The sequence below is a fragment of the Nomascus leucogenys genome, chromosome 15, assembly GCF_006542625.1.
Source record: "Nomascus leucogenys isolate Asia chromosome 15, Asia_NLE_v1, whole genome shotgun sequence".
Taxonomy (NCBI): Eukaryota; Metazoa; Chordata; class Mammalia; order Primates; family Hylobatidae; genus Nomascus; species Nomascus leucogenys.
In genome coordinates, this window is record NC_044395.1 from 19,487,106 (window position 1) to 19,511,105 (window position 24,000).

A 24,000-nucleotide genomic window follows, 5' to 3' on the forward strand; every position below is an offset into this window, starting at 1 on the left:
GTGTCTGTGTATATTTTATAGTAGTACATTAAACACAAACACTGACAAAAGTTTTTTAGTTTAGCTTAAAAGCAGTAGTTCCCGAACAGTTATTTGTCATATACTATTAGGTAGAGGTCACACTGGGATTTACACGGACTGCTGTTTTCCCTGTTGAAAGGGCTACTTTAAAAAAATACTTGGAATGTTGTATAGCCACATTTTTAAAAAATCCCTTATAAGGATATGGAATATACCACTGATTCCATTAGACCCATCATTCACTGACATTCCCCTATTTGTTTATTTATTCATGCAAAAAATATTTGTCAAGGCCACTTTACGTGCCATGGTCTGTGTCAGGTGCTGGAGGGCCAATGAAAAATGTTCATAAGTGACATCTGCTTTACTGCAGGGTACTTGTCCTTTCCTCACGTAGTTTTGCTTTTGGAGACATTAGATGTATCAACATTGTTAATACTTTGATATTTGCTTGTCAGTTCTTCCAAAATCACAGGTTATTTAAGTCAACTTATTTGACCTTACTGTTATATTATACATAATTATAATATACATAATATAATACATATTATACATAATATAATACATATTATACATAATATAATACGTATTAATACGTATTATATAATATATCTTATAATATATAATACATATTATATAATATATCTTATAATACGTATTATATAATATATATATTATATAATATATATTATATAATACGTATTATATAAGATATAATATAAAATAATTATATGGGAAATACTTAGAAAATATAGAATATTAATTTCATAAAATGGGCTAGTAATTTCTTATCCTATGTGAGTTATATTATAAATAGTGTACCTCAGCCGGGTGCCGTAGCTCACGCCTGTAATCCCAGCACTTTGGGAGGCCAAAGTGGGTGGATCACAAGGTCAGGAGTTCGAGACCAGCCTGGCCAATATGGTGAAACTCTGTCTCTACTAAAAATACAAAAATTAGCTGGGCGTGGTGGCGCATGCCTGTAATCCCAGCTACTCAGGAAGCTGAGGCAGGAGAATCACTTGAACCCAGGAGGCGGAGGTTGCAGTGAGCCAAGATCACGCCACTTGTACTCCAGCCTGGGCTGCAGGGCGAGACTCCGTCTCAAAAAAAAACCAAAAAACAAAAACCAAAAAAAAAACAAAACCTACCTCAGGAAAAGAGTAATACAATCTATAAAGCATAAGAGAACTGTTCAGTAAAATCAGCCTGCTTTCTGAATTTGTGCCTGTGTGTGTGTGTGTGTGTGTGTGTGTGTGTGTGTTAGTAATTTAAACTTGAGCTAAATCTGTTTAGTTTTTGATTTGTAGGTAGTTTGCCTATAACTTGATCTCTCTCTCTTTTTTTATACCTTTTTTTTTAGGGTCAGAGGTACATATGCAGGTTTGTAATATGGTTGAACTTAATGCTGCAGTGATTTGCTGTAAATATTATTGCATCACCCAGGTACTAAGCCTAGTACCCAATAGTTATTTTTTCTGATCCTTGGCCTCCTCCCAGCCTCTACCCTCAAGTAGGCCCCAGTGTCTGTTGTTCTTCTCTTTGCATTGCATCCATGTGTTCTAATCACTTTGCTCCTGCTTATGAGTGAGAACAATTAGTATTTGGTTTTTCTGTTCCTGTGCAAGTTTGCTAAGGATAATGGCCTCCAGCTCCATTCATGTTCCTGCCAAGGATATGATCCATTCTTTTTTATAGCTGCATAGTATTCTACAGTGTATATATACATATTTTCTTTATCCAATCTGCCATTAGTGGGTATTTAGGTTGATTCCGTGTCTTTGATATTATTGTGAATAATGCTTCAGTGAACATATACGTGCATGAGAACTTGATTCCTTTTGAGGTGACTTTTGAATGATTTCCTTATCTTTGTGTTCCGGATTGAAAATGCTGAAGGCTTTTAGAGTGATAATTTCTATTAATCTCATTCTAGCAAATTAAACTGCTACAAGATGTAGAGGAGTGTTTTTGTTCAAGAAGAAGGGAAATGATTATAGACAGGATTTCTTTTAACTGGAATGAGTGGACACATTAGAGATGTTTAGGGAAATTCTTTCTATAATGTATTGGTGATTAATGAAATGAATGCATCATATCTTATAATTAAGTTAATTATTACTAATTTGTTGAGAGTCCTTTTTTAATGATACGGAGAAACACTCTGGAGACAGTTATCTTGAATCACTCTGAAGGTGGTTATCTTGAATTTCAGTGTTATTTGAAAACTTCTGGTTATTATAGTCCTATAGTTTTCAGAGATCTATATGATATACATAAACTTGCTTTTTCCCATGACCTCCCTATTGCTGTTTAGGGCTTAGGTCACTTTATATTGTAATTATTGGGCCACCTGTAAATCCCTTCAAGGAAAGGACTGTGTCCTATTGAAGTTTGTGTCTCCAATGCTGCCATCAGGGCTTTAAGCAGTTGTTGGCCGCCCTGTTAGAAGGGTCCGTCATCAAGGCTCAGTAACCTCCTACTATTTCTTGACCCTTCTTCCTTGCCCTGCCTTGTCCAGTTTATTTCCGGGTCTTAAGAATATCAGGGTTATGTGGGTGGAAAGAAGTTGCTTCGTCCTCTACTGCAGACAGATCTAGGCTTGCATATTCACTTGGTCTCTTATCAACTGTGTGACCTTCGGAACATTACATATTCTTTGTGCCTTAGTTACTCAATTTGAAAACATGAATAATCATGCTTAATTTATAGAGTCGTGAGAACTAATTAAAATAATGACTAGCATGATTGTCACATAGTAGGTCCTTAGTAAATGATAGTTTCCCCATATCTTTTAATCAGTTCACCTTCTTCAGTAATTTTTGAAACTCTTTCACCACATTGGATTCTTGTTAACTGTTTTCCCTATTTTTTAGTCTCTTGTGCTTAGAGATCAGCAGAGATATTGCTGCCAGATTAAATATTTATTAATTTTGTACTGTGTGCCAGACACTAGGTTTTTTCTGTCCTGTGTATGATTTTAAACAAAAACAGCCCATCACTGCTTCGGTTGACAGTCTGGCCATAACCTAGTTTTTTAGCCTTCTCTTGTGCCATTCCTTTCACATACCTAACAATCCTTACAAATTGAATACTCCTAGTTCCTAGTTGTTAGGAATTGGGATGAGATGATATCCAGGGACTCAGGAAGGCTCAAATCCCATCCTACCAATCACGTCTACCCACTTACCACGCTCTTTTCCCAATGCAAGGAGGAGCAGAATGAGAATCTGAATACCACTCCCTGAACTCCAGGTCAGAGCTCTGATAAAAGCTGGATTGGATTGTGGATTGAGGCATGAACTCAAGTTATCCCTTCAACTTCTCTGCCTATTCCATCTCAGTCTTGGAATCTTACTAGTTTCTGGCCAACTGCACTAAAGATTGAAGTTGACATGAGAGAAGGAGCTTGCTAAGAGTTTATTTCAAAGAGTGGTATATATAACAGGTCTTGCATTCCATTAACCGAACCAAAAGAAAGCTTTAACAAAATGTTATAGAATTAATTAAACTTAAGTTTAAATAGCAACATGCCGCTATTTAGATTTAATTAAGTAAAATTAAAACTTCACTTCCACAGTTGCACTTGCTACATTGCAATTCTCAATCGCTGCATGTGGCTAGTGATGTCTGTATTGGACGGTGCAGATGTAAAGTATTCCCATCACAGGAAGTTCTGTTGGACAGTGCTGTTATAAACACAGTAACATGGGTCATTCATCACCAATACATTACAGAGAAGATTTCCCTAAAGATCTCTAATGTGTCCACTCATGCCAGTTAAAAGAAATCCTGTCTGTACCCATTTCCCTTTTTCTTGAACAAAAACACTCCTCTACATCTTGTAGAAGCTTAATTTGCTAGAATGACATAAATAGAAATTATCAAATTCTAAAAGCCTTCAGCATTTTCAATCCAGAACACAAAGATAAGGAAATAATTCAAAAGTTATCTCAAGAGAAATCAAGTTCGCATGCACGCATATGTTCGCTGCAGCACTATTCACAACAGCAAAGACTTGGAATCAGCCTAAATGCCCATCAGTGGCAGATTGGATGAAGAAAATGTGGTACATATACACCGTGGAATACTATGGAGCTGTACTGTCTGGCCTTGAAATCTTGGCTGTGCCAGGCACTAGCTGAATGAAACTTACCTCTGTCTTACCTCGACTGCAAGATGGGGATAATAATAATAATATCTATTTCATATGGCAGTGGTGAGGATTAAGCCAATTAGTGTAAAATACACAAAAATACTAAAAAACAGTGCCCATCACTGTGCAATGCTGTGTTTTTTTCTGCCTTCTCCTGCTCCTCCTCTTCTTCTTCCTAAGTCTTCTCTGTTGTTTTACTAAGAAACACATATTCTTTGAATATGGAAGAGAAAGGAATTTACTTTGCTCATCCTGTAATATTTTTCCTGGAGGTGAGCTCTTAGCTGGCTTCTGGGAAAAGAAAATATTTCCTCTGTTTTATCCAGCACTCTGCATAGCCTGTGACAGTTATATAAAAATGTCAGTTTAGATGTGTTAGAGATTGTTTTAGAAGACTGTTCCATGTAAGCCATGCATTGGTTCATTCATTCATTCTTGCACAAGTGCGCGAGGATTGCTTCTTAAATGCAGGGCACTATGTTTGCATCAGATGGGAACTTAGAATCATCATTCCATGCTGACACGCCCTCTGCCAAAGGCATCAGTACTCCACTTTTGTATAGAACTGGGACAGGCTTTCCGTCACAATTTTGTTATGAAACTGTCAGGTGAGATGTTGCACTGAATTCCCTTTAGTAGATTTATACAGTTTCAGAGATTTTGTTATGGTAACTTGGGGGCTTTTAATTTGATTTTATTGGATTCTTTTTTTAGACTCTTAAGGCAGTGGTGTTTTCATCACTACATCTGTGCAATTTGTTATTGGTATTATTGGGAATTGCTGATGTAAAGCAGTCCATGACTTTTGGGAATATTAATAAACTCCTGAAATACTTGTTCAATTAGCTTCTCTGACCTGCTGTCCAGAGGTTGAGCTGTCATTAACTGAGGAAGCTTCCTATGGTTTAGGTGGTGGTGAGGAAAACCATTGTCTTTCTTTCTCCTCATCTTTGTCTTGCCTACTTCATTCACTACTTTCTTGGGAGCAGTGCAGGAACAGGCCGTCCAGTTCCAGAGCTGCAGAGGGGCTCCTATGCCCTAGAGAATGAGAAAGAGCATGCTGGTTAGGTTTTATATTACTACTGTGCCTATTTTTGATTAAGAAAATGTTTTCTGTGTGTCCAGAGGTTTAAAAGATTAATAATTTATTTTATGTGTCTGGAGAATTGCTTCTCTCTGCCTCAAGCATTAGGGCCACGGTTCCGTATTTTGTTTGCATACAGTTTGAAGTGTTTTCTCTAGGTCTTATAGGGGAGAATCTGAAGACTTCATTGCTCGCTGATTTCAGTCTTATGGATGTTGGGCTCTTAGATCAGCTTGCTAGAATACAAAAATTATTCCTTTATCATGACACCAAATTCTGTACTCTGGGACTCCAAGTGGCCATTGAAAGACTTGGGTTTAATGTTAGTGCCTCATGCTTGGGTTTAATGTTAGTGCCACAACTGCCTATCTGTTGTGAAATTCTTTTGTTGTCAGATTTGTCGTTTCCTTTTCAGATAGTAGATCATCTGATTTAGAGCATGAAGGTACGTCTTCCTAAGTTTCTATGACAGAAAGATATTGAAGAAGAAGGAGAAAAGCCAAATACCAGAGACCAGTAGGAAATTGCAAACATGGTGGAATTTCCAGTCTTTTTCATTTTTTGAAGTCACGGATAATTTAAAAAGTATTCGCTTTTACTTTTTTTTGTTTGTTTCCTTGCTTGCAACCACGTCTATCTGCCAACCTTTCTAAAATGTCATGATGTAATTATTTTAACAGGCACTGTATGCTCCTTTATTTGGGGGATATTAACCTTTCTAAACAAAAGGAATGTTAATATACACTGGAGACACAACTAATGGGATTTCGTTTTTCTTGTTAGGCAAGACGCTTGATTTTTTTTTTTTTTTTTAACTTCTCGTAAAAGAATGCGGCAAGTGAAATAATTGCCTTAAGCTAATCCATGATAGCGATTTTAAACGTGACTTTCCAGATCACTTTTATATGGTTTAGAAAGAATAATGTGATTTTCTTGTTTTTGTTTGCTTTAGCTAAACAGTGTTGAAGGATGATATAAATTCAATGAATTCAAAACAAAGAAAATGCTAATTGCTAATGTGCTAAGTTCTTTTAAGGCATGAAATACAGTGTTTAATTCATAAGCATTGTTTCATTTTATATAGATTTAATTTTTTTTTCAGTTAGTATAGGACAAACTCAGAATAAATTAGCCAGCTAGCCATTTTCTTAATTATTGTTTATTCCTATTTGATATTTAAATATATATGACCTAAATATGTTGTGGTTTTTATAAAGAAAAAAAAGAATGGTCATAGGCTCTCAGATAGTGAGGCAAAGCACTTTTAGGATTTCTACAGGGCACCTCCTCTCTCCCTGGCTTTCCACCTCTCCCGTTCCCTGCCTTCTTCCCTCCTTCCCTTTAACGAGTATCCACTGAACCATTTTCACATACTTCCTGAATCACCCATTTGCCATGGCATGCTAGGCTATACATCTTTAATGTTAAAGATGGTAAGGCTGGCCAGGCACATTGGCTCACGCCTGTAATCCCAGAACTTTGGGATGCCGAGGCGGGTGCATCACCTGAGGTTGGGAGTTCAAGACCAGCCTGACCAACGTGGAGAAACCCCATCTCTACTAAAAATACAAAGTTAGCTGGTCGTGGTGGCACATGTCTGTAATCCCAGCTACTCGGGAGGCTGAAGCAGGAGAATCACTTGAACCCAGGAGGTGGAGGTTGCAGTGAGCCAAGATCGTGCCACTGCACTCCAGCCTGGGCCACAAGAGTGAAACTCCATCTCAAACAAACAAACAAACAAACAAAAAAACCCAAAAAAGATGGTAAGGCTGTGAAACAAATGAAGACTAATTGGCCCATGTGGTGTAAAGCCCATGACCTTGGCCTTTTTATTATGAACTACCTCCCCCACAGTTCCATAGACATGTATACTCTGAACAAAATATGAGTCATTAATCCCTCTGATGGAGGGACCTAGAACAATGAAGTAGGGAGGAGAGGAAGGAGAATGCTGCTGAACTGAACTGGGATCTTGTCTGTCAAGCCCTCGAACAGCTTTCCCTTTAAGCAACAAAGATGACAAGTTTTTGCTATTTTGGATTAGTGAGAGTGTATGAAATGGTTTCCCTTTCCTTCCAGGCAAAAATACCAACAGAATCTGGCTTCGGAATGAAAGTGCTAATTTCATTTGGTGACTTTCAGATTTGAAATATGGGCTTGAACAGGCATTGTGCATTAGTCAGCTGAGGCAGCGGAGGTTATTTTTACAATGCTAATTATTATTTCATGACAGTGATTTACTTTATGATGTCTACTGTTTACACCCCCAAACTAGCCATTGTTTTAGGAACAGAATTGGTTGGGTTGTCATGCTCTTTTCAAAGACAAATCTTACTATTTCATGCATAGAAATACCTTCCTGTAATAAAGAAGAAAGCTTTGTTGAAGAGAATCTTGCATATGAAATGTAATCTGGATAAATATTCAAAACTAATAGGTTTATATTTTAGTCTTGATTTTTAAAGTATATTTTTCTGACATCCTAACCACCTTGCTTTATCTGCATTAAAGTTAAATCTGTTTTACTGGGATGCGGCTAAATTTTTGTTACTCACATTGAACTTAGAAAGGAGCGACACATATAGTTAACAAACAAATACAAAATGAAATCGAACATAACCCCTTGATGCGTAAAGGAAGATAAGTGGAAGACAGAGTTGATTGCATGTCTGGAAGCATATCTGCCTGATTTATGCTCTAATTTTAGTACTGAGTTTCCTTTGTAATAGTAAAATGTCACATTAGCATGTCCCTTTTAATAATCTAATATGCTACCAGTGACAATAAATACATGCACTGAGTCTAGCTCAGGGTTTCTCAAACTTCAGAGGCCCATGACCCTTCCCGATGTAGTTAAATTGCCCAGATGACCCTCCTGTCATATATTTTTAATTGTAAAGCACTTGAAATTAATCATGTTTTATTTCTTTTTAAATAAGCACCTCAAGAGCAGTGGTGAGCAGTTTTGCTCACGGCACTTATCCACTCTTAAAGAAAATTAAAGATTGGAAAGGGCCTTGCGTCTCAGTGGCAGCAAAGCCATCTACATGGGGGAAAACATAGCAGACAAGAGCTGCGTTTGATACTCCTCTACACAGTCTCTTGCCTGTGCACTTAGTGAAAATTGGCACCGGTGAATATAACAAACTAAAAGCATTTTGAATTATTACCGCAAGCCTTCAAGTGGTCATAACCCAAGATTTCAAGTACCTCAGTGAAGGGTAAGGTTTTCTACAATTCGTGTGGTAACTGAGTGCCTTTAATTTAAACTACACGGAGCTAATCTTTAGGAGAATTGGAATCTGCCTCTGAACTAATTATGATTTACAGAAATTGATAATTTGTCTTCTGCATGTGTCTGCAGGAAGAAATTACTATTAAATTTGATTAACAAATGACAGATTTCAGCCTAGTAATTTACCATCTTTGTTAGCAAACTTAGAAAACTTCTTATAGTAATCTTTTCACTCATGTCAACTCTATTCTGGTAGTTAAGGTTTATGTAGAAGTAATCCATGTGTGTGGCTTTAGTAAGAACCTACCTTACCTTTAACAAAGAAATCTTGGTGTGGTGTCTCTTTTCAATAGGCAAGCACTACCCAAGTGCTCACACTGATTTCCCATGGTACTTAGAACTTAATAATAGGTAATTAACTTCCAAAAATGAATAATCTGTTCTTTTGAATACATTCCTGCACTCCCTCAAAATATATGAAATTGTGTAAAAGGAAGTAGAGCATTATATCATATATTCACCTTATTTTTCATGCACCACTCCGTCAAATGTTTTCCTTTCTCTTCAAACAGATTGTAATTGTGTAATGGAGGATACTATTGGCTAAAGCGGCACCATATATATGATTGACACTGTGAATGATTCTGAATCCTACTTTGGATGTACATAACTGAGATGTAAAACTATTGTAGCATGGCAGTATAGTGAGGGCATTAAACTTTTCCTTGCATGAGTAACATGGTGTAGTTTTCAAAAGTATGTTAATGTACATGTTTTTATATAGTTGAAAAAATACTGCATTGTAGTAAGCAGCCTAGCAGAATTGTCACAGTGGTTAAAAATGCCCCTTTATATTTTCATGTCAGGAAAATCTTATCTTCTTGCATGTCAAAAAGGGAAGTTGAACTATTAGCCCTTAAAGACCCAGAGGTAAAGTTTAATTTTATAATGACATAAAATAAATGTTCTATTATCTAAGTAATAGTTCACCAGAAAAGTCTGAAATGGCCTCCTTTCTCAAGGATGTAGCTTGTATGTGATGCTAATATTAAAATGGACCTGCCAAATTGAGTGATGGGAGGTGCTAATAACTCCAAATGGGGAGATGAAAACAACATATTGCACACACCTGCTCTCAGCTTTATGTCAGTCTCATTAAGTTATTGAATGGGTGAGTATAATGGTGAAGGAAGGGAGTCAGATGTATGCCAAGAAGCAGTTGGGGGGCTAGTACCCCACAACATGATGAGTAAATGGATTGTCTTTGGCTCAGGAAGCCTGCTTGTCAGTGTGGTTCGTCCATGACCTTTGACCTGAGGATGCAAAAGAAGTTTAGATTCTTTATAGCAGTCTATCCTGGGGAGTTGTATTGGCAATGAAGATTGTTTTATTCACTTGTACCCGCATCTTAGTTTATTGGTGTTGCATTGAGAGTATGTGTTTATATGCTTATTTAGTTTAGGTGCTCTAAATTTCGTTCTGTCTCTTTCACCTTTAGGATGAATCAATAGGTTTTTTTTTTCTTTTCCCTTCTGACAATGTTTGGTATTATTATTCTTTGTTAAATACGGCTATACATACATAGTCTGATATGGGTCGAAGAAAGTCATTCAGGCAGTTTGCTAACAGTTGTTGCTGGTAATGGTTACTCTTCTAAACTGGAACAATTTAACACGAACAAAACAAAAACTTAGAAACTGAATTGTGGGGCAAGCCCATATAAGGTGTGCTAGATTCTGGGGGACTCCAGAGGTTAGCCGGTGACACTTTGGCTTGATCCGGGCCTCTCTCTGACAGCTTTCATTCATTTTAAAGAAACCTGGGAAAAGTTGATATCCAAAAAGTGCTGGTTAGCTGTCCATTATTCACCCCAACAGAAAAGAAGTTTCATGAAATGTCTTTCAACCATGGAAAAAATTAAGAAAAAACGAAACAATAAGCAAGCCGGGTGTGGTGGCTCAAGCCTGTATTCCCAGCACTTTGAGAGGCTGAGGTGGGGAGGATAGCGTAAGGCCAGGAATTCAAGATCAGCCCAGGGAACATAGCAAGACCCCATCTCTATAGAAACAAACAAACAAAAACCAAAAACCCACCATTGCTTCCTGAAGTTATTTAGAGTTGATTTTGTAATGTTTTATGAAATTTTATCCCAGTAGGTTAATCCAATTCTGTTTTGCTTATTCTGACTTTGACATTCACTTGCAGTCCTTAAGCATGTATCTTTTGAATACAAGCCAAGCCATGCAGTGGGTGGCAAGGTAAGTCAATTTGGGATTAAAAGGCTGTCAGGGATAATGCTGAACCACATGTGGATATTCGAGAGGTGGCTGCACCCACTTTGCTCTCTGTCCAGCTTGCAAACTGAAGGTCTCTGGAAAAACGAACTTCTTAAGGTAATAGGATTCACATGAGCAGAAGAGTCCATCAGAGGTTGTCTGGTTTCAGTAGAGATGATCAACAGATAATGTACTGAATTGGTAGGTACAATGAGGATACAAAGAAAAGACATCCTGGAAACCTAATGAAGACTTCACTTTATTATCTTTTCAGATAATTGCTTAGATGCATGTACATTTTCCTTTTAAATTTAGAGTTAAAAAAATCAAGTTGAAACACAAACATAATTTGAGTGAAGAAATGCTTGAGCATCTGGGAGGTAAAGCAAGAGGGTCCTTGGAAGGGTATGGAGCAGCACAGTGAGGCTGTGACAAATGTCCCCCTAGCCACTGGCCTCTATCAACCCAAAGTGCTTCTCGGAAAACGAATAATAAAACAAGCAGGATGTAAACATCAGCAGCTTAAGTACTTGCCAGTTCAGTTGTTGGGAGTGGGTAAAGCTAAAGATTAAAGACAGCTTGACAAAATCCTACACACTATCCAGCTGAGTTTTACACATTATGAGATGTGGTAGGACAGAATGAGGGTGTTTAAAAAAATTATTGCTGTTATGCAGCTGGAGGGCAGTGGGCTGAGTTGGGAATATGCCAGGAGAACTTGTGCTGCTTGTATAGATAAACTTACAGGACTTCAGCTTTCAACCCCATCCAATTCTTTCTGTCAGATTCTCTTAACCTTGTCCTGTCCCTTGCTGAGCACTGACATTTTCAGAGCAGAGGAAAATCATGTTAAATTTATGTATGAGGAGGGGTACATCTGTGTGTATTGCTGTACTCTGGTTTTAAATGTTTGGGCTCTTTTGATTAGTTCTGCCTTTGGTTTATTTTGTAGTCTCAGAAGTGCTTCTAAACCAGTGCTGATTAAGAGTCTAATTTAGCTTCTCCTCATGTTCTTTGGTCAGCGTGGTGGCAGTCCTTTGTGGTCATGCAGAAGAGCCTCAGCCCCTGCTGTGGGACAAAGGGGACCAAATTGTTTGCTGCCCCTGGACAGCCTAGGCCTGTTGCAGCCCAGATGGTGCTTTTTGTCAGTTTAATTTATTGGGATTCTGCCGAAGACTTTGTTTGATGAGAAAGTTTTAACACTGAAGAATGCATGAAAACCTGGGATGTTGGAGAACTGTGAGAGATGGGCCTGGAAAGGAAGATTCAAGCCAAATTGTAGAGTACCTTGAAACCTGACAAAGAGGAATATATTTTTATTTTATCTGTAGACACGGAATGGGGAAACATTGAGGATGACTGAGCAGGAGAGAGACAATGTGAAGGATGGACTGAATGGAGACTTGTATCAAAGAGTCTGAGTATCAGAGACTTGTATTAGAGAGGGTGGTTGTAGTAATCTAGTCATGGTATGAGAAATGGTTTGTATTAGAGTGTCAGGAGTAGTCGTGGCAAAAATATATAGATCAGGATGAGGGATGGGTCTCATCTCACACCCTGACTCCAGTCAATGGCAGTGGCTCCCTGGAGTACACTACGATACGAAGGATTCTGTAAAGTTTTGTCTGGCCTCAGTGGAGGGTGAGGTAGGGGAGGAGTTCTATGAACAGTTAGTGGTGTCTGCCATGGTTGAAACAATGGAAAATGGGGACACCTTTTCTGTGCAGATGTTGCTTCTGGTAGATACAATCCACAATGTAATGGGAGAAGTACTAGAAATCAGTAACAAACTGAATGTGGAGAATCAGTAAATTATGGAGGGTGTAGAAGACTACTGATATTTAAGCCTGGCGGACCGGACTTAGAGAAATGATAGTTAAAGGAGAAATATCCAGAAAACAAAGATATGATATTGAAGTTTGGGACTGAGATTAGTACCAGAGATTTAGATTGGAGGTGATTTGTATAGAACGGATAGGTGATTTTACTCTTGCAATTTGGATTGAGGGTGGGAAACCAGAGACTGCTGGGGGTAAATTAGTAGAGGTCAACTTGAATTCATGTGTCCATATCAATGCTGAACTGATTGTGAACATTTTTACGTCTTGAGTCACATTGTAAGGAGACCAAGAAGTGAATTGAGCATAGTAAGCATTTGGAAGTAGGTGAGTGTTTGGGTTTCTCTGTCTACAACTTTTAAATTTTAACAAAGCTCCACGATACTTTATTTATAAACTCTTAAATATTACCTTGTTTATTAATTACCAAATTTTAGTATTGACTTGAGCAACAGGTCTCTTGTCTGCTATTTTGAGATTATATAGAATATTGACACTAAGAGGAAACTCAATCATAACTCCTTCTATTAGAGAAGAAAAAGAACTCAGAAGGGTTAAAGTTTTGCCCAATATCACAGAGATAATAGGTAGCGTGGTTGGGCCTGAGACTCAGGACTTGCGATTTTCATTCTAAGTGCTTTTACTGTATTTGATGCTATTTTTTTTTTTTTTAGAATCTATATGATACAGATTTGAACATTATTTATAGAAATAAAGGATAAATGATGTGCATAATCTGACAGAATAATTTTGAGAAATGCAAATATTGATAGTCCCCAGCTTTTTGCCTTTTTATTGTGCTGCTTCATTTATATATTCATAAGTATATTTAAACCAGTCTCTGGATATTTAGGTCAGTGCTAGTCACTTGCTCTTATAAATGGGAAAAGACTGTATAAGTTAACCAAACTGTCTAGGTTTAAATCTGAGCTCTTCCATTTCTTACCTATGAGATCTTTGATAAGCTTCTTACCTTTGTGTTCCAGTTCTCTTTATTTGTAAAATGAGGATGATAATGGTGCTTACCCCATTGGGTTACTGTGAAGGTTAAATGAGGGTGGATATGTAAAGTACTTAGAACAGTCTTTGGCACGTGGCAAGCTCTATATGCGTAAGATCATAGCCTTGAGAATTGACCTTTTGGATTCAAATTCTAACTCCATATTTTACTAGTTGTTTGACCTTGGACAATTAACTTAATTTTTCTAAGCTTAGATAACAGTATGTACCTTATAGGGCTGCTATGAGAACTCAGTGAGATCATGCAGATAAAGTACATTCTCAATGCTTGACTTCAAATAAGGACACAATACAAGATAATCATTTTCATTATTACCATCATAATCTTTATAATGAAGAATAATATGATAATGAACATCCATGCACATAACCCCTTGTATGTCTTCATGAATGTTTCCTTAGGGTAAGTTCTTAGAAGTGAAATTGCTATCTTCCTCTTGACTTTCTACAAGGTCTTTAATCTTTACAAAGTTTTGTATATTGAAAAAGACAAGCTCTTATTGAACACATAGTAGGTGAAATTTACCAATATAGACAGAGGAGGTTATATAAGATGGAACATTTCTTTGTCTATATTGACTTCGTAATCTAGTGCGAAAGTTAAGAAATGAAACTAACTGTGGTAAAATATGCAATGTGAGATATATCTTTGAAAAGGGACAAAGTACTGTGGAAACACATCAGTTGAAGCGAGAAATTCCGGCAGAGGGAAATCAGGAAAGACTTCATGCAAGAGATGAAAAAATTAGATATCTATGATGCATAGTGTTTTGACAGATGAAGATAGGTAAGCATATTCTTGGCATAGGAAGGTTTGTCATATGGCCATTTCTGTCACTGGGGCCTTAGGGTTTAAGTGCATATACTAGCCCTTGACTTTGGAGACTTAGAGACTGGTAAGGAGCTTATCTTCTTCTCTCCGCTCACTCTGTTCCTCCATCTAGAACCTCTTTATTTTCCTTCATCTCCTTCAGGACACAGGCATTGTTTGGATTTCCTAGTTTCTCTCAGAAACATGATACTACATCGTGTATTACTTCAGACAGATTCAGGCCAGAGTACACATACAACTCTTGAGTTGGGCAAATTGGAATTCAGTTTCTAGGTTCTCCATGATTACTTTAATCTGATTTCTCTGAAGAAAAGTTAATCTGTTGGTATGATCTGATGGCAAGGCTTTACAAGTATACGTGTTTTAATGTAGTCTCAATTTTTAAGGTAAGTTAAAGCCTTTCCAGTTGTTACTTATTTTTCAGTGACAGGACAAATGGCTGGCATAATTTATTTTTGCTTTGTAGGTGGGTATAAGTGGAGATCTTATATATTGGGTATGCATTTTTTATGAATTTATAGAATTTTAGCCTAAGACATTGGATTAGATGTTAAAGCATTTATGTTGACAAGCAAGAAGTAAATTGTATTCTGATCCAGTTTGTATAATAATGTGCAACCAACCCAATTCACTAAGTTTGTATTGGTAATTTTGCATTGCTATGGGACTTAAGTTACATATATAAGAGTTGACAGTTATTTCAGCATGTGTTAGACTTGAACTCCAGAAGGTTAAGGGGAAGTTCTGCTATTTATTTTCTGTTCAAAAACGGAGAAAAAAAAGGATCTTTATATTATTCTCTGTCACACACCGGTAAATACATAGTCTTCCCAAATCCACCATTAACCAATGCTGTGAGCTGCTTAGTTTGCTTGTTTCCCTAAAGCTTTCATGTGACAAATTTATAATTTTTATGTTATTTCTAGGTCAACAGTTAGATTAATGTTTTATCTCCTGAGCAAAAACACAGTGCTTCTTTGTAAATTTTGTTATCTTACTGAAACTGAAAATTGCAAAACAAAGAATTTTCCAGTTCTCACATTACTTGATGGAGAACAGTGTTTACATAGAGGTTATCTTGTGGTTTATTTTATATTCTACTTAACTTTAACATTTCTGCAGGTGGAATAAATATCCTATTTAAAGCTTTCAAATCTTATTAATTAAAGGTAGTTAGTTGTCATTACTAATTGTTTACTGAGTTTTATTTATTTTTGCTTCGTTGTAGCTCATGAGGAGGCCACCTAAATTGATCAGAATATAAGCTTATCCTACTCACTGAAATATACTTAGTGCCAGCAACAGAAATATACTCAAGAAATATTTGTTAAGTGAATAAACTGATAATGACCTAGGAGGATGCAAGTCTTAAAAAGTAGTTCAGAATATGCAGATTTTACCATCAGTCTGAGAGGTGGTAACTTAGAACATTTTCTATTTGAGCTAGTATGAATTTAATTTTTTACAATGCGATGATATGTCATCGGTTCTTAAGTAGGCCTGGGAACTCATTCTTTTTGAAATCTATTACATTTTAGAGACTTTATAACAACATTTTCTTCCATTTGCATGTATTGACAGTTTTTTATGTTCTGGCTGGTCACAGTGGCTCCTGCCTGTAATCCCAGCACTTTGGGAGGCTGGGATCACCTGAGGTCAGGAGTTTGAGACCAGCCTGGCCAACATTGAGAAACCCCCGTCTCTACTAAAAATATAAAAATTAGCTGGGCGTGGTGGCACATGCTTGTAATCCCAGTTACTGGGAAGGTTGAGGCACCAGAATGTCTTGAACCCGGGAGGCAGAGGTTGCTGTGAGCCAAAGTTGCACCACTACACTCCAGCCTGGGCGACAGAGTGAGACTCTGTCTCAGAAAAAAAAAAAAAATACATATACATATATATATATATACACACTATATTTATTATGTTGTGTGACTCCATTCTCAGACCAGGGGAAATTTGATTTTAAATAGATCCCATTATATGAAGTATATTATGACCTGGCTTTTTTTTTTTTTTCTTTCCACAACCCCACCCCAAAACACTTAATACATTTCAGGAACTGAGTAAGCTTCATCATTAAAAACTCTTAGCATTGCCAATTCTAGTTATTTTTCAGAGTGTTCCTAGAAAGACACATCCTAAAAGAGATTGTCATGAAAGATTTTGTATTTCCTCAAAGGAACAATAGGGCTTGCATTTGTGATCAAAGATGGAACAGAGATAATCATAGAAGTGACCCAAATGCCATAAAAGCAAAAATACAGCCATAAACCTACGCATTATTTTATCTTTATTTCTATTTAATAAACATTTTGGGTATGTACAGATATGAACCTTAGGTAGTCATTATGCTCAAATTTTTCAGTCATTGAGGGAACACATGATTGGAGTGGACTCCAGATGAACCATGTCGTCAGCCAGCGTTCAGGATACACACGGGAACACTAGCTTTATGGCAGCTGGGTAATTTGGAATCTCATCCTTATAACTTGGATGCCTGGTCTGGCATGGTAGAGTGGATCTGATGAGTAGACTGATTTGAAATCTGATCCGAGGTACTTTAGTGATCTTATTGGAAACAAAGAATAACTTAGAATACCTGGAGGGATCAATACTTTTTTTTTCTACCTCTTTTAAACTAAAACACTATGAATCTCAGTTGGGCATGAGAGGTAGTGAATTGAAGAGGGTTTGTGTCCGAGCACTCTGGTCAAAGCTTTGATTTACTTATTCTGTGCTATATATTAAAAGGAAATTCGTTCTCTTAACTGGTGATGAAGAGACTTGCTGAAAGTTGCCCAAGTTGTAATTAAACTTTGGATCTAATGTTCTTTTCTTCATTTTCTATACTTTGATATTAGATAGCTGCTTGTATGACTATACATTATGAAATAATTGGATACATGTTAAAAATGAAAACTAAACTCTGCATTAAGTAAAATTAGTGAAGAGGCAGAAGGTAGGAGTGGCCTCTATGAAGCAGGTATGAGAAAAGCTCCATGAAGATATGATTACATTTGTTTGATTTTTAAAGTTGCAACATATTTAGATGGTTATTTAAAAGAGGGTGGAACAGACCTCTTTAAAATAGAAAGTACAGGATCTTACAAAGCATGTAGCACTTGCAGTCTCCTCCCCTCTTCTTGTCACTTTTATGCCAGGAAGGATTAAGAAATCTGAATATTTGGAGACAAAGCAGTGTGAGATGTAATTGCCCAATACTGAAGGAGTGTTGAGCCATAGCACACACCAGAGTAGGGATGCTATAACCAGTTATGCAGGCGGAGACACAGTGTGGCTTCTACATGTGAGCATCTGCCGTTGGTCAGTGGGGGCTTTCCAAAGGCTTAAGTGATTATGATACTTGAAAACATGTTGGGTTCAACGATTTATAATCTATTTTTAAAAGACAGTAAATTCAAGGTTAAATAGAGTACACTGGTGTGTACCTTAGATATTAGTTCTTTTAATCTTTCTCCAAATGGTAGTTTCTCTAAAATTTGAGACATGAACACTGGGTAATTTAGTATTAGGCAAATATTTAAACAGTTTAAATGAGTTTATTGCATCCCGGCTCTATTACTTACTAGCTGTGTAAGTAACCTTAGGCAAATTATTTGAATTTTTTGCGACTTAATTTTCTCATCTATAAAAGACATTTAACAATGGTTTCTACCTCTTAGGGTTTTTGTGAATATTAAATGAGTTAACATGTGAAGTACTTAGAATGGTTTCTAGCATATAGTAAAACTGTACATGTGTTAGCTGTTATGATGGTGGTAATGATGTTCTCCTCCTCCTCCTCTTTCTCCTTTTCCTCCTGTTAACATTTGTAGAAGTGTGAACTTTCTCTCAATTCATCTACTCGCTTCATCTGAGAAGAGCCAGTCTTCTTGACCAGTATTTTACAACCCGAGATACCCACTTAGGGCCAACCAGTATGCCACCAGCTTTGTGCTTAGGTTATTTCCAACCAATCTCTTAAAAGCCGGACTCAAAATTCAACCTCAGTTCAGTAATGGTAGTTGTTTTTCTCTGGTCATCCCTAAGGTGATTTATTACTAGACGTATCAGTATGACCCTCTCATAACATTTTTATCTATTAAAAGTTTCCTGAGAAATGGATTTTTAATAAACCATTATCACAACAGCATTATTATCACTACTCCATGGTGTATTAATTTAACCACGTCTGTGGCCCTGTAGTTTATTTATAGTATTGTGATAGAAGTCATGGGGAATACAAGAGGGCAAAAAAGAAAAAAGAAATATATAACTTAGTTGGGAAGACATAACAAATGCATATCAAACGTTAAACAGCATTAAGAAAAAACATTGGTAAAGAGCCTTAGGGAGGTTAGAGTAAGGAAACAGACTGCCTGCCCTAAGTCTTGGGGCAGAAATAGAAAAATAGAAGGCAGGATCTCAATACACAGAAAGGTGGGGTGCAGGTCAAATGGTGGTGGAGGAAGAATGTCTGTGGTGCATTCAGAGAAACTATGAGCAAGCTGGTGGTTTCACTGGAAAAGAGAGGTGCTGTTGAGAACTGAAAGGATAGCAGGTTGGTAAGTTTGGAAGATAGACAATTATGTGGAAAGAAAGAAATTCTGTTAACTGCAACACCTAATGTCTACAACCTGTCAAATTAACACATGTCTTAAGCACTGATAATACCAGCTAAATCTCAGTCGGAAGCTAATGAACTGGAGAACATCAAGGACCTAGTTGCGGAAGCATATCAGAGCTGCTGGCCCTGAAAAACCCTGAAAGAGCCAGGAATTAAGAATTTCGTCTTTGGACTCAGCCAAGCTTAGACAGACTTGGTTTTAAACTCAGTTTAGCTGCTTACTAGTTGTATTAGTGGAAACATTAATTAATTCTCTGTACCTCAGTTTCCTCATCTGTAAAATGGTGATAAGCTTAATTTGAGGATGGCACCTTTGAAATGTGTAAGGATTGAATTAAATGGGTAATTTATGTAATGCTCTTACAAATTCAAACATATAGTGAGTACTTACTTAATGGTTACTAATAATAACAGCAACAGAGTATGTTTCAACCAGACAGAATAAGTTCAATTTAATTTTTTTTTTCATATTGAGATGCCATGTAAAATGTTAACTAATGTTCCACTTCTTTAAGAAAAAGTTGGAAAAACACTCATACTTATTTTTAACCTTACTACTGTGAAATGACTGTGCTTCTAATTCTGGCTTTGAAATCTAGTAATCCTTTTAAAAGGATTAAATTGTGAACAAACACATCAGGAAAGAACTTAAATCTAGTGTTTCCTGACTTCTTGTTTTGGTTCTGATTAATTAAATTTTTTTCAGAAAGGGTAGAAACCAAGAGTAGGTATAATTGAAGGGTTAATCAGAAAATTAAATAAGGGTACTCATTAACCAAGTGTTTTAGCAATAGAGGTTTTACTGTATTGGGAGTTCCCACTTGTTCTTTTTCTGCAAATGTGGCACTCGGTTTTATTTTTAAATGCTGACATAAATTGAAAGTCTTTTATAACCTCTGAGGCATGGTTCTCAAAGTGCAGTCCATGGATCCTTGGAGGCTCCCAAGTTCCTTTTGGGGGATTGATGAGATCAAAACTATTCTCATAATACTAAGATGTAATTACCTTTTTTGGGTGTGTTGACATTTGCTCTGATGGGGCAAAAGCAATGGTGGGGAAAGCTGTGGGAGCCTTAACCTGAATTGAGTTAGTGGCACTAAACTGTCCTGGAAGTCATTGTATTCTTCACCTCCACATACAGTAAAAAAGAATATCCCTGATGAAGCGGTAAAAATTATTAATTTTATGAAAGCTTGACCTTGAGTTACATGTTTTTAAAAATAGTTTGTGTGAAGGGGAATTACAAATAAAGCATTTTTGCTACATACGATTACTTGTCTCAAGGAAGAGGACTGGGGAGATTGAGTTTAAACTATAGTTACTCAGACTTGCGTATTTGGCAGACATTTTCTGGAAAGCAGTGAGCCTGTCATTTTAAGAGAAACAATGGACAGTGTTATCAGTGATAAAAATTAAAGATTTCAAGTGAAAATATGATTTTTTAAAAACTTGCATGTTCCTCTGTGAACTTGACAGCTTCCTAATGAACCATTGACTTTTCTTATGATATTGGTGGTGATACTAATGAATGTGACTGTTTTGATACTGAATAATGAAATGTGTCAACATTTGGAAGAGCGCTGCATAACTCGTGAACTAATATTTTCCAAATGACCAATGCATGATTTTAAAACATCATGAGTGGCTAAAAGATCCATTCAAAGTGCAGGATTGACTAATGAATTTTAATGTAACAGAGTATGAGAAGTTCTTTGATGTGGTTTCAGATTCCACAATCCAATTTAACCATGAAGAAACCACCACTTGTTGAGTTTTGGTATAGTATCAAAGGAGAATAAAACTACAATTATCTGAAAAGACTATTACAATACTTTTCCTTTTACAACTATATATCTACATGAGGCTATTTTATTTCCCATATACTTCAACATAAACAATGGATCACAACAGATTGAATGCAGAAGCAAATGTGAGAAGCCAGTTGTTCTCTATGAAGCCAAACTTTAGATTTGCAAAATTCTTTTCTACATTTTTTGCTGTAGAAAATGTAGTTATTTTCACTAAAACATGTCCTTTGTGTTAACACGTGATGGGTTTATTAAGTGGATTCATAAGGTTCTTTAAAAAATATTATCAGTTTTATTTTTAAGAGTTTAAAGTGGTCCAGACATTATGAACTTTGAGAACCACACCTCTGACGTGGTAAAATTAAATTTTCCTATGAATTTTTATGGTTTACCAATGCATGAGATTGCCATCTTGTGACAAAATAGGGAAATGCAGGTATTTTTGAAAAGCTCATCTTTGAGGACTTGGAGTGATTTCTAATGACTACTTGTTGGAAATGTATCAAGAGAAAGATGAAAGTTCAGATTTCCAAGGGCTATGTCTTAAAATATGTGTGCCAAAAATATTAATTTTCAGAAGGCAAGCAAAAAACACTTAATTAAATGCGTATTTCTAAAGGGCTGACATTGGTTTGGGGCCAGTCTTCTATTAAGAACACATTTAGTTTTTATGTTCAGTATGTATATTTCCTATTACACTGAGCCCCTTTGTATGTGATGTTATAGACGATTCGAATGTGTATTTACTGTTCAGAACACTGATAAATGTTTGAGGTGATATTCTGGTGGCATACAGTGGTCCCCCTTTATCCTCAGGGGATGTATTCCAAGATCCCCAGTGGATGTCTGATTCTGAGGATAGTATTGAACCCTATACAGACTATTTTCCCTATACATACGTACCTATGATACAGCTTAACTTATAAATTAGGCACAATAAGAGGTTAACAGCAACAATAAAACAATTATATCAATATGCTATAATAAAAGTGATGTGAATGTGGTCTCTCTCTCCAAATATCTTATTGCACTGTACTCATCAATTTTTAGACCCCCATTGGCCCAGGGTAACTGAAACCATAGAAAGTAAAACTACAGATAAGGGGGGGACTACTGTATCGTCACTTGTGATTGACTTAAGGTTTAGTCATTGGTTGGTACCACAAACTTGGCTGATAATATTCTTCTTTTTAAAGGGAAATGTGATCAATTCTTTATGATGTGGAGTTTAGGTCCACAGTCTGGTGAAGAGTTTGAATTTGCTGCCCTTAAATACTACATCACTGTAGTTCTGTGTGATGTGTCCTGTACAAACATGCAGAGTAAACATTGTTCCTTGCCTTCTGGTTTCTTGAGCACTAAAATACACAGTGTAAATATGCACAAACATGTAGAAGGACATATAGACAAATACAGCCTTAGCCAAGTCATGAGAGATGCAGCTGCAAGAAACAGGCTCATGCATAATGAACATTTATGCTATGGCATAGCTTGTGTTTTTGCATCGATGAGCTGTACGAAAAGGAAGGAACCTCACTTCATTTTCATTCAGTTAGAATGAAGGCCCACTGGTCAGTTTTTTGACTCAATTCAGCTGATTGTTTTCAAAATAACCTGTTCTTTTCTAAGAGTTGTGTGTAGGGACAGCTGCACTCTGATGAAATGACTGTGAGCCTATACGCTAACTACTGTACTAATTTTCTGCCTATATTCACTATGTGCCCAGTGACCCTGCTGATGAATATTTTAGACATCTTCATGAATAATGTTACTGCCCACAGGAGAGCTGCTTGCTTGTTTGTAAAGCTGGAAATGCTATCAAGATGATACCTACTCCAATTCTATATACCAATGTGAAAATACTAAAATACCTAAGTAAGGTTGTTAGTCAAGATTGTCTTTGAGGAATCGTGGATGCTCTGAAATTGGATGCCAAATTTTACATGTAGGTGGATGCGTGTTTTTGAGAAAACGCCAGAGCTTTTATCAGACTCTCCAAAGGGACTGTGATCTCATAAAGACTAAGAACCACTAGATAAGCTTTATAGTTTTGAAAGTGCTTCTCCATACATTTTTATTTGATCCTCCCAGTGATTTTGAGGGAGGCATGTTGGGCATTCTCTCTCTTTCTGTCTTTCGATCTCTCAACAGAAGAGCATGACTCAGAGCTTAAGTGGTTTTGTGCTTCATCCTGTAGGCACTGGGAGCCTTTGAGGGTTTTAAGTGAGGAAGTGATCTGATCAGATCGTCCTTTAGAGAGATTGCCCGGGTGGTAGTGTAGAGGATGTTTTAGGGGAGTAGGCGGCTAATTAGGACACCATTGGGAAAATCAGGTAAGAAAAGATGGTTGGCCCTGAGTTTGTTGCAGTCAAATTGGAAAAGAGGGGAGGAATTTGCTAAACAGCTTTGATTTTGAAGAACTGATGGGACATCAGGGAGAAAAGACCAGTAAGCAATTGGAAGTTCTAGTCTGGGACTGGTGAGGTGAGGAGGACCTTGCACAGGGTGTATAGAGTGAGAAGTGAAGAGTTCCTGGGGAGAAAATGTCAGCTAGTGTTTGGCTGGAGTGATGGTCTTAGGGAAGTGCAGGGAGATCCAGGAGTGGCCAAGGAACATCACTTTTGCCCCCCATTCTCTCTATTCCTGGGTTGACAAGTAGGGATTAAATATATTTTTTAACCCTTTTCATTTACTATCAGATTATTTCTATTTTTATTTCTCAAGGACTTTAAATTTATGAAATTTACAAAAATCAGTCATACCACTCTAATCTACCTTCTGCTCAGTGGAGGCGTCAAGCAAAGGATGGGTTAAGGGTACTCCCCTATAATCGATATGATCTCCATTCTTAGATGTGGAAATTGACACGTTATCAAGCATATGTAAGTGCCATACCATTCCAACTTTACATACCTCTCACCACCCCTGCTGCACCTCACCTCCCTAATAACACTTCTGGGACCGTGGTTGCTTTAAGATCAGCTAACTTTTTCCTCAGTGATTCAATGCAGAATCCTCAGTAAGTACAGCATTCCTTCTGATGGCTTTACTAATACCCAGATCTCCTAGTTCTTTAAATCCCTCAACTAAAATGACCTTC

The 24,000-nt window shown here is 37.0% G+C and overlaps 1 protein-coding gene and 1 long non-coding RNA gene across 6 annotated transcripts in view; both read left to right on the forward strand.

Moving 5' to 3' along the window:
• CADM1 (cell adhesion molecule 1) overlaps positions 1 to 24,000 on the forward strand; it is a 333,775-nt gene that overhangs the window by 151,134 nt on the left and 158,641 nt on the right. The gene's annotated exons all lie outside the window — the stretch shown is intronic.
• On the forward strand, positions 1,777 to 16,218 carry LOC115838594. The gene is made up of 3 exons (XR_004033627.1): positions 1,777 to 1,988; positions 11,163 to 11,165; positions 16,187 to 16,218. It is a non-coding gene; the product is annotated as an uncharacterized LOC115838594 (long non-coding RNA).